A 9,657-nucleotide genomic window follows, 5' to 3' on the forward strand; every position below is an offset into this window, starting at 1 on the left:
CTCCATATCCTCACCAATGTTTGTTATTTGTGTTCTTTTTGATGATAGCCATTCTGACCAGTGGGAGGTGATATCTCATTGTGGTTTTAATTTGCATTTCTCTGATGATTAATAATGTTGAACATCTTTTCATGTGCCTGTTGACTGTCTGCAGTCTTCTTTGGAAAAATGCCTGTTCAGGTCTTCTATCCATTTTTTACTTGGGTTTGTTTTTTAGATATTAAGTTGTGTGAGCTGTGTATATATTTTGATATTAACCCCTTATCAGTCATCATTTGCAAGTATTTTCTCCCATTCAGCAGGTTGTCTTTCTATTTTGATGATGGTTTCCTTTGCTGTGCAAAAGCTTTTAAGTTTAATTAGGTCCCATTTGTTTATTTTTGTTTTTATTTCCTTTGCTTTAGGAGACATCCAAAAATATTGCTACGATTTATGTCAAAGAGTGTTCTAATTATGTTTTTATCTAGGAATTTTGGGGTTTCTGGTCTTAACATTTAGGTCTTTAATCCATTTTGAGTTTTTTTTTTAATATAGTATCAGAGAATGTTCTAATTTTATTGTTTTATATGTGTCTGTCCAGTTTGCCAAGCACCACTTATTGAAGAGATTGTCTTTTTGCCATTGTATATTCTTGCCTCCTTTGTCACAGATTAATTGACTATAAGTGTGTGGATTTATTTCTGGGCTTTCTATTCTGTTCCATTGATCTGTGTGTCTTGTTTTTTTGCCAGTATGATGTTTTTTGATTACCATAGCTTTGTAGTGTAGTCTGAAGTTAGGGAGCATGATTCCTCCAGATCTGTTCTTAAGATTGCTTTGGCTATTTGGGGTCTTCTGTGTTTCCATACAAATTTTAGGATTATTTATTTTAGTTCTGTGAAAAATGCCCTTGGTATGTTGATGGGATTGCATTGAATTTGTAGATTGCTTTGGGTAGTATGGTCACTTTATCAATATCAATTCTTCCATCCATGAACATAGTGTATCTTTCCATCTGTTTCACCTTCAGTTTCCTTCATCAGTATCTTTTAATTTTCCAAGTACAGGTGTTTTACCTCCTTAGGTAGGTTTCTTCCTAGGTACTTTTTTAATGTGATCGTAGATGGGATTAATTCCTTAATTGCCCTTTCTGATAACTTGAAGTTAGTGTATAGAAATGCACAGATTTCTGTATATTAATTTTGTATCCTGAAACTTTATTGAATTCATTGATGAGCTCTAGTAGTTTTTTGGTGGCGTCTTTAGGATTTTCTATGTGTAGTGTCATGTCATCTGCAAGCAGTGACAGTTTTACTTCTTCCTTTCCAATTTGGATTCCATGTATTTATTTATTTATTTATTTTCTTGTCCGATTGCTGTGGCTAGGACTTCCAATACTGTGTTGAATAAAAGTGGTGAGAGCGGGCATCCTTGTCTTGTTACTGATCTTAGAAGAAATGCTTTTAGCTTTTCACCATTTTGTATGATGTTAGGTATGGGTTTGTCATATATGGCCTTTATTATGTTGAGTTATGTTCCCTCTATGCCACTTTCTGGAAAACATATCATAAATGGATGTTGAATTTTGTGAAAAGCTTTTTCTGCATCTTTTGAGATGATCATATGATTTCAGTTCTTCACCTTGTTAATGTGGTATATATCACATCGATCAGTTTGGGGATATTGAAAAATCCTTGCATCCCTGGGATAAATCCCACTTGATCATGGTATATGATCCTTTTAATGTATTGTTGGATTCAATTTGCTAATATTTTGTTGAGGATTTTTGCATCTATGCTCATCATTGAGCCTATTTTCTTCTTGGGGGGATGTCTTTGTCTGGTTTGGGTATCAGGGTGATACTGGCCTCATAGAATGAGTTCAGAAGCGTTCCTTCCTCTGCAGTTTTTTGGAATAGTTTGAGAAGAATAGGTGTTAACTCATCTCTAAATGTTTGGTAGAATTCACCTGTGAAGCCATCTGGTTCTGGACTTTTGTTTCTTGAGCGTTAAAATTACTGATTCAGTTTCATTGCTGGTAATTGGTCTGTTCATATTTTCTGTTCCTCCTGGTTCAACCTTTGGAGATTGTACATTTCTAAGAATTTGTCCATTTCTTCTAGGTTATCCATTTATGGGCATTTAGTTGTTTTTAATAGTCTCTTATGATCTTTTGTATCTCTGTGGTGTTGGTTGTAAATTCTCCTTTTTCATTTCTGATTTTATTCATTTGGGCCCTCTTTTTTTCTTGATGAGTCTGGCTAAAGGTTTATCAATTTTGTTTATCTTTTCAAAGAACTAGCTCTTGCTTTTATTTATCTTTTCTATTTTTTTTAATTCTCTTTCATTTATTTCTGCTCTGATCTTTATGATTTCTTTCCTTCTACTAATTTTGGATATTGTTTGTTCTTTTTTCATTTCCTTTAGGTGTAAGGTTAGGTTATTCACTTGAGATTTTTATTGTTTCCTGAGATAAGTTTGTACCTCTAGAAGCTTCCCTTTCAGGCCTGTGTTTGCTGTGTCCCCTAGATTTTGGGTGGTTGTGTTTTCATTTTCATTAGTCTTGAAGTATTTTTTTATTTCCTCTTTGATTTCTTCAGTGACCCATTGGTTGTTTAGTAGCATGTTGTTTAGCCTCCAAGTGTTTGTATTTATTGCACCTTTTTTCTTGTAATTGATTTCTAGTCTCATAGCATTGTGGTCAGAACAGATACTTAGTATGATTTCAATTTTCTTAAATTTACCAAGGCTTGTTCTGTGACCTAGCATATGACTTATCCTGGAGACTGTTTCATGTGTACTTGAAAAGAATGTGTCATTCTGCTGCTTTTTGATGGAATGTTCTTTATATATCTATTAAATCCATTTGGTCTAATGTGTCATTTAAGGCCAGTGTTTCCTTATTGATTTTCTGCTTGGGTGATCTGTCCATTGATGTAGGTGGAGTGTTAAAGTCCCCTGCTGTTATTGCGTTACTGTCTTTTTCTCCCTTTATGTCTGCTAATATTTGCTCTATGTATTTAGGTGCTCCTATGATGGGTGCGTGTATCTACAATTGTTATGTATTCTTGGATTGATCCCTTGATCATTATGTAGTGTCCTTCTTTGTCTCTTGTAACAGTCTTTATTTTAAAGTCTATTTTTTCTGATATAAGTATTGCTACCCCAGCTGTCCCTTGATTTCCATTTGCATGGAATATCTTTTTGTTGTTGTTGTTGTTGTTGTTTTTGCGGTACGCAGGCCTCTCACTGCTGTGGCCTATCCTGCTGCGGAGCACAGGCTCCGGACGCGCAGGCTCAGCGGCCATGGCTCATGGACCCAGCTGCTCCGCGGCATGTGGGATCCTCCCGGACCGGGGCACGAACCCATCCCCTCACTTTCAGTCTGTGTGTGTCTTTAGATCTGAAGTGAGTCTCTTGTAGGCAGCATATATATGGGTCTTGTTTTCGTGTTGATTTCAGCCGCTCTGTGTCTTTTGATTGTAGCATTTAGGCCATTTACATTTAAAGTATTTATTGATATTATGTTCTTATTACCATCTTGTTAATTGTTTTGTGTTTGTTTGTAGGTCTGTTACATTCCTTTCTTCTTCTGTTCTCTTCTGCTTTGATTTGATGACTACCTGTAGTGTTATATTGGATTCCTTTTTCTTTTTTGTGTGTATCTATTACAAATTTTTGGTTTGTGGTTACCATCAGGTTTTTATATAGCAATCTGTACGTATACGTGATTGAATTAAGTTGCTGATCTTTTAATTTCAAATGCATTTTAACATCCCTGCTTTGGACACTCCTCCTCTCACGATTACTATGTTTGATATCATATTTTGCATCTGATTGTCTTCCGTATCCCGTAACTGCTTATTGTGGATATAGATGATTTTCACTTCTCTTATCGTTTAACCTTCCTACTAGCTTTGTGCTTTAGATGGTTTCCTACCTCTCCTTTATGTTTGCCTTTACTGATTAGCTTTTTCCTTTCGTAATTTTCATGTTTCTAGGTGTGGCCTTTTCTTTTTCGCTTAGAGAAGCTTTACATTTCTTGTAAAGCTGATTTGGTGGTGCTGTACTCTTTTAGGTTTTTATTGTCTATAAAGCTTTTGATCTCCATCAAATCTAAATAAGAGCCCTGCCAGGGAGAATATTCTTGGTTGTAGGTTTTCCCTTTCATCACTTTAAATATATCGTGTCACTTCCTTCTGGCTTGTAGGGTTTCTGCCGAAATGTCAGCTGATAGCCTTATGGGAGTTACCTTGTATGTTATTTGCGGCTTTTAATGTTCTCTCTTCATCTTCAACTTTTGCCATTTTAATTACTGTGTGTCTTGGTGTGTATCTCTTTGGGTTTGTCCTGTATGGGACTCTGTGCTTCCTGGACTTGGGTGACTGTTTACTTTCCCAGGTTAGGGAAGTTTTTAGCTATTATGTCTTCAAATATGTTCTCAGCCCCTTTCTCTTTCTCTTCTCTTTCTGGGACCCTTATAATGTGAATATTAGTGCACTTGATGTGGTCTCAGTGGTCTCTTAAACGGTCATTTCTTTTCATTTTTCTTTTTTTCAGCATCAGTGATTTCCACTACTCTGTTTTGCAGTTCACTGATCTGTTCCTCTATATCATTTAGTCCATGGTTGATTCCTTCTAGTGTATTTTTCATTTCAGTTATTGTATTCTTCATCTCTGTTTTGTTGTTCTTTATATTTTCTAGTTCTCTGTTAAATATTTCTAATTTCCTGCTCTGTGCATCCATTCTTCTCCTGAGTTCCTGGGTCCTCTTTACAGTCACTGCCCTGAACTCTTTCTTGGGTGGGGAGCCTATCTCCACTTCACTTAGCTCTTCTGGGGTTTTATTTTGTACCTTCGTCTGGAACACGTTCCTCTGTTGCCTCATTTCCCTTAAGCTGCGGTTTGTAATTTTAGGTATCTGGTAGGTTGGTTATGCTTCACAACCTTAGAAAAGTGGCCCTCTGTAGGAGACGTCCTCTGCAGCAGTGCACTCCCCTCTCGTCTCCCAAGCTGTATGCTCTAGGTGTTCCCCCTGTGAGGACTGTGTGGGTCCTTCTGTTGTGGCAGGCTGACTATGTGGGCAGTCTGGTGGGCTTGGTTGGCACCTGGTTGGGGTGGTTGCCAAGCTCTGCCTTGAGTGGAGGCTGCTAGCTGCTGCTTGGTGGGGCCTGGTCAGGAGGCAGCTAGCTGCAGAATCCCCAGGGGCTCCAGGGCTAGTGCTGGCTCACTGGTGGGTGGAGTCACGGTCCAGAAGAGTTCGGGGCTATTGCCTGCCCACTGGTGGGTGAACCCAGGTCTTGGGGTTAGTGCCAGCCTACTGGTGGGCAGAGCCAGGTGCTGGGGTCTGGTTGCAGAGCCCAGGGGTCCCAGAGCTGGTGTTGGATCTCTGGTTGGGGGGACTAGTTCTGACACAGTTGGGTCCAGGGTCCAGGGTGTCCTGAAGCTTGTGTTGGCCTTCTAGTGGCCAGGGCTGGGGCCCAGCTGGTCCCAGGGTAGGTCTGGCTGGCTGCGGGAGGCTGGGTTTGCAGGCTGTGGAGCTGTGGTTCTCTTGCGTCTGGCGTTTGCCCCCTGGTGGATGAGGCTGGTCTGGATGCTAGAGCCGGCTTCCTGAAGGGCAGGGTTGAGGCCCAGGGGATTCTGGGGCTGGTGCCTGCCGACTGGTGGCTGAGCTGGTTCCTGGGCACTCTGGTGGGAGGGCCTTATCCAGGGGTGGCTCTGGGCTCGGGAGGTCTCAAGGCAGCCTCTCTGCTGATGGGTGGGCCTGTGTCCCCACTCAGTTAGTTGCTTGAGGCGTCTCAGCAGTGGTGCCTACAAGCTATTGGGCCAGGGCAGGGCTGTGTCCTGGGGCTAATAAGCTAGAGGAAGGGTTCCACAGTGGCCCTTCCCAGCACCAGTGTCCATGTAGTAGAAGGAGCGAGCTTCCAAGAATGGCTGCCGCCAGCGCCCGTGTCCCCAGGGTGAGCTGCAGTGGCTTCTTGCCTCTCCAAGATCAGCAGGCCAGTCTGACCCGGGCTCCTGTCAAATTACTGCCCCTGCCCTGGGTCCTGGAGCGTGTAAGGTTCTGTGTGTGCCCTTTAAGCATGAAGTCTATTTCCCTCAGCCCTCTGGCCCCCCCAAAAGTAAGTCCTTGTGGCCTTCCAAGCCAAGTGCTCTGGGGGCTTGTCTTCCCAGTTCAGGACCCCTGGGCTGGGGAGCCTGACATGGGGCTCAAACCCCTCCCTCCTTTGAGAGAACCTCTGCAATGTAATTATTCTCAAGTTTTTGGGCCCTGGAGGTATGGGACTTGACTATATCGCAAGTTTGTCCCTCCAACCTATCTCGTGGTTCCTTCTTTGTCGTCAATTGTGGAAGATCTTTTCTGGAAAGTTCCAGCCTTCTTCACGGATGGTTGTTCTGCCAATAGTTGTGATTTTGGTGTGCTCGTAAGAGGAGGTGAGCTCAGGCGCTTTCTGCTCCACCATCTTGGCCAATCCAGGAGTTTTGTAATGCTGAGCCAGCATCCTTCCAGAGCCATTTCCCAGGCAGGTAAATACAGCCACGCCCAGTCCTCTGGGCTGGAGCCTGAGCTGATTAGGGAGTCTTAGTTTTGGAGCTGCTTTTCTCCCATAATATGTCATTTTTAATATGTCATAGCTTAGGGAATTGTCCAAGCATCTGGATCAGTTGTGGCAGAACTTACTGAAATGATGTAGCACATTTTTGGGGGGCAAGAAAGAAAATTTCTTATAGTTTCACCCATTGGCAGGTGATTTATTCCATGAAAGACATGTTAAAATTGTCTTTAAAAAGTTTATACAGGGCTTCCCTGGTGGTGCAGCGGTTAAGAATCTGCCTGCCAACACAGGGAACACGGGTTTGATCCCTGGTCCGGGAAGATCCCATGTGCCGCGGAGCAACTAAGACCGTGCGCCACAACTACTGAGCCTGCGCTCTAGAGCCCTTACTCCGCAACAAGAGAAGCCATCGCGATGAGAAGCCCCCACTCACGGCAACTAGAGAAAAGCTAGCGCAGCAACAAACACCCAACGCAGCCAAAAATAAATAAATTAATTTATAATAAAAAAAGAACAACTCGGGGCTTCCCTGGTGGCGCAGTGGTTGGGGGTCCGCCTGCCGATGCAGGGGACGCGGGTTTGTGCCCCGGTCTGGGAAGGTCCCACATGCCGCGGAGCGGCTGGGCCCGTGAGCCATGGCCGCTAAGCCTGCGCGTCCGGAGCCTGTGCTCCGCAACGGGAGAGGCCACAGCAGTGAGAGGCCCGCGTACCGCAAAAAAAAAAAAAAAAAAAAAAAAAAAACAACTCTTAGTCATTCTAATAAAAAGATGGGATTAGGTCCTTCATTTGTTCAAATCTTTTCTTTCAAGCTCTTATCCTCATATTAGACACATTATCCTATTTTTTCATAGAAAAATGTTTTATTCCAAGGCATTTATTTACAGCATCATTAACAAATAAGGTATTGTATAGAAATGAATTTTCCAAGCACCTAATATTCTCTCTTAAACACTAAAACTTTTTATCTTAGCCTAAAATGTATCTTATATATTTGTACCTTTTTAAGGGTTAGAAATATAATAGCTAAGGCAGAAAAATACGATTTATAAGGTAGAACAATAATAGCTGTCATTTCTTGAGGTCCCCATGTGCTAATAACTCCCGTAAGTCTTTGGAGTAAGACCTGTACAGATGAGGAATCTGAGCCCAGCTAGCGATGCATCCAAGGCAGCGCACAGGCCCCATTTCCTGTCTCAGCCCCTCACACTACACATCGGCTGTGTGCAGTGAGGCGCTTAGAGTCCCTGATAGCCTACTGCTATTTAGACTCAAATAGTGTGTTCCTGAGTTTTCATTTTTCTTTTAAAATGGCTTCTCTGTCTCTTCTCTGTCAGGCAAATGGCTTCTCTGTCTCTTCTCTGTCAAGCATCACATGTGCCTATTTTTATGCCTCTCCTCTCTTTAGCTGGGCTAGAAAATCAAATTATGGAACGGAAAATAATCACTTTTAAAATAAATTAAAATGAAGGTATTAATACTCTTCCACACTTATTTTACCCACCAGACAATAACATTGCTTCATTTAGTTTTTTCATCGATCACGTGGTGTGATTTTTTTAATGTTCTGGAAAAGTGAACGCCTGATAATTAACCCATGACCTTGTTGACAGTGCTTTAAGACATAAAAGAACAAGAACTTCAAGACATTTGACTAAGCTGTTTTTCACATTAACAAGTTTAATATCAATGTTTAGTCTTCAGAAAGTGTCAAAAAAAAGGGAGGGTAGTGTGTAATTGTAGTGCCAAGTATTTTTCTGATATGACTCTAGTATCTCATAATAATGCCTAGTTTCCTAAGAAGTCAGCCTTCTTGCCACCTTTAAAGTGACTGTGCTGTCATCTTTGAAGAAAAACAGAGTGTAACGGTCACCAGTTGCTTTAGGTCATGGTCATCCATCAATTAGACCCGTGCTCTGGAGCAAAATGTAACCCTTCCTATGACCAGGAGGTGGAGTGTTCAGTTAGGGTTAGGTTCACTGACATGTGGAGATTAGTTAATACGGCTTTGTTTTGGATGTAGTTCTATGTGTATTTTAAACAAAACATGCTGGGTAATGTGTAGGAAGGTAGATATTCTTTACGCTGTACTTTTCTTTCATATAAAATCATGAGCGATTTAACAAGTGTATGTCATTCACTGTCTTGAAATTGGTATTATAAAATTGTATTTAAAGAATAATTCCATCCGCCGCGAATTCTGAAGTTCTGCCATTTCTCACCATCAGCCCCTTGTGCCCCTCCCTCCCACCCTCGGGATATAATAAACCATCTTCTCCGACAACCACATTTTCCTTTTCTTTGTCACAATAAGAGCTTTTGATCAGCAGAACTAGGCTTTCGATACCGAGTTGATTGGAGGCAGGAAAGGAAACTGGATCTAGTGTGTGTGCAACTTCAGCATAGTTTGTTCCTATAGGATTCCTTTAGACTTGATTTGAAATAATGAAAACTGCTCCTGGCCTCCTTTGTGGGGTTTTAGAGAACTCAGGTTTGGAACTGCTCTTTTGAGTCTTTCAGCCCATTTAAAATGACACATTTCAATTGTGTTCATAGGTAGTGAGTGGTTCAGGGATAAAGGACTGGCTTGAGTTAAACCTGGATTTACTCCCAGCGGCTGCCAGCGATTCCCTTAATCTCTTAATGCCTCAGTTACTCTATTCTCCAGTTTCTTTGTTTGTTGGTACTTAAAGTTCTGGGAAGAAAGGTGCTACGAATGAAAAACATAGCCAACACGAATAAGTTGAAAATACGAAAAAACGTGGCATTTAAAAATTAACCTCTATATGAATTATTCTAACCAAAAGTGTTTCTGCCTGAATGTTTGTAAAAGAAAAACATGGCTGCTGTCCCATTGAGCGCCTCAAAAAGTTGAGCGAAAATTATATTGGAAAACATTAAGGCCCTGTTTTTTTCTTTTACATCTTTATTGGAGTATAATTGATTTACAATGATGTGTTAGTTTCTGCTTATAACAAAGTGAATCAGTTATACATATACATATGTTTCCCTATCTCTTCCCTCTTGCGTCTCCCTCCCACCCTCCCTATCCCACCCCTCTAGGTGGTCACTAAAGCACCGAGCTGATCTCCCTGCGCTATGCGGCTGCTTCCCACTAGCTATCT

This window comes from Stenella coeruleoalba, assembly GCF_951394435.1.
Source record: "Stenella coeruleoalba genome assembly, chromosome: 18".
NCBI classification, from domain to species: Eukaryota; Metazoa; Chordata; class Mammalia; order Artiodactyla; family Delphinidae; genus Stenella; species Stenella coeruleoalba.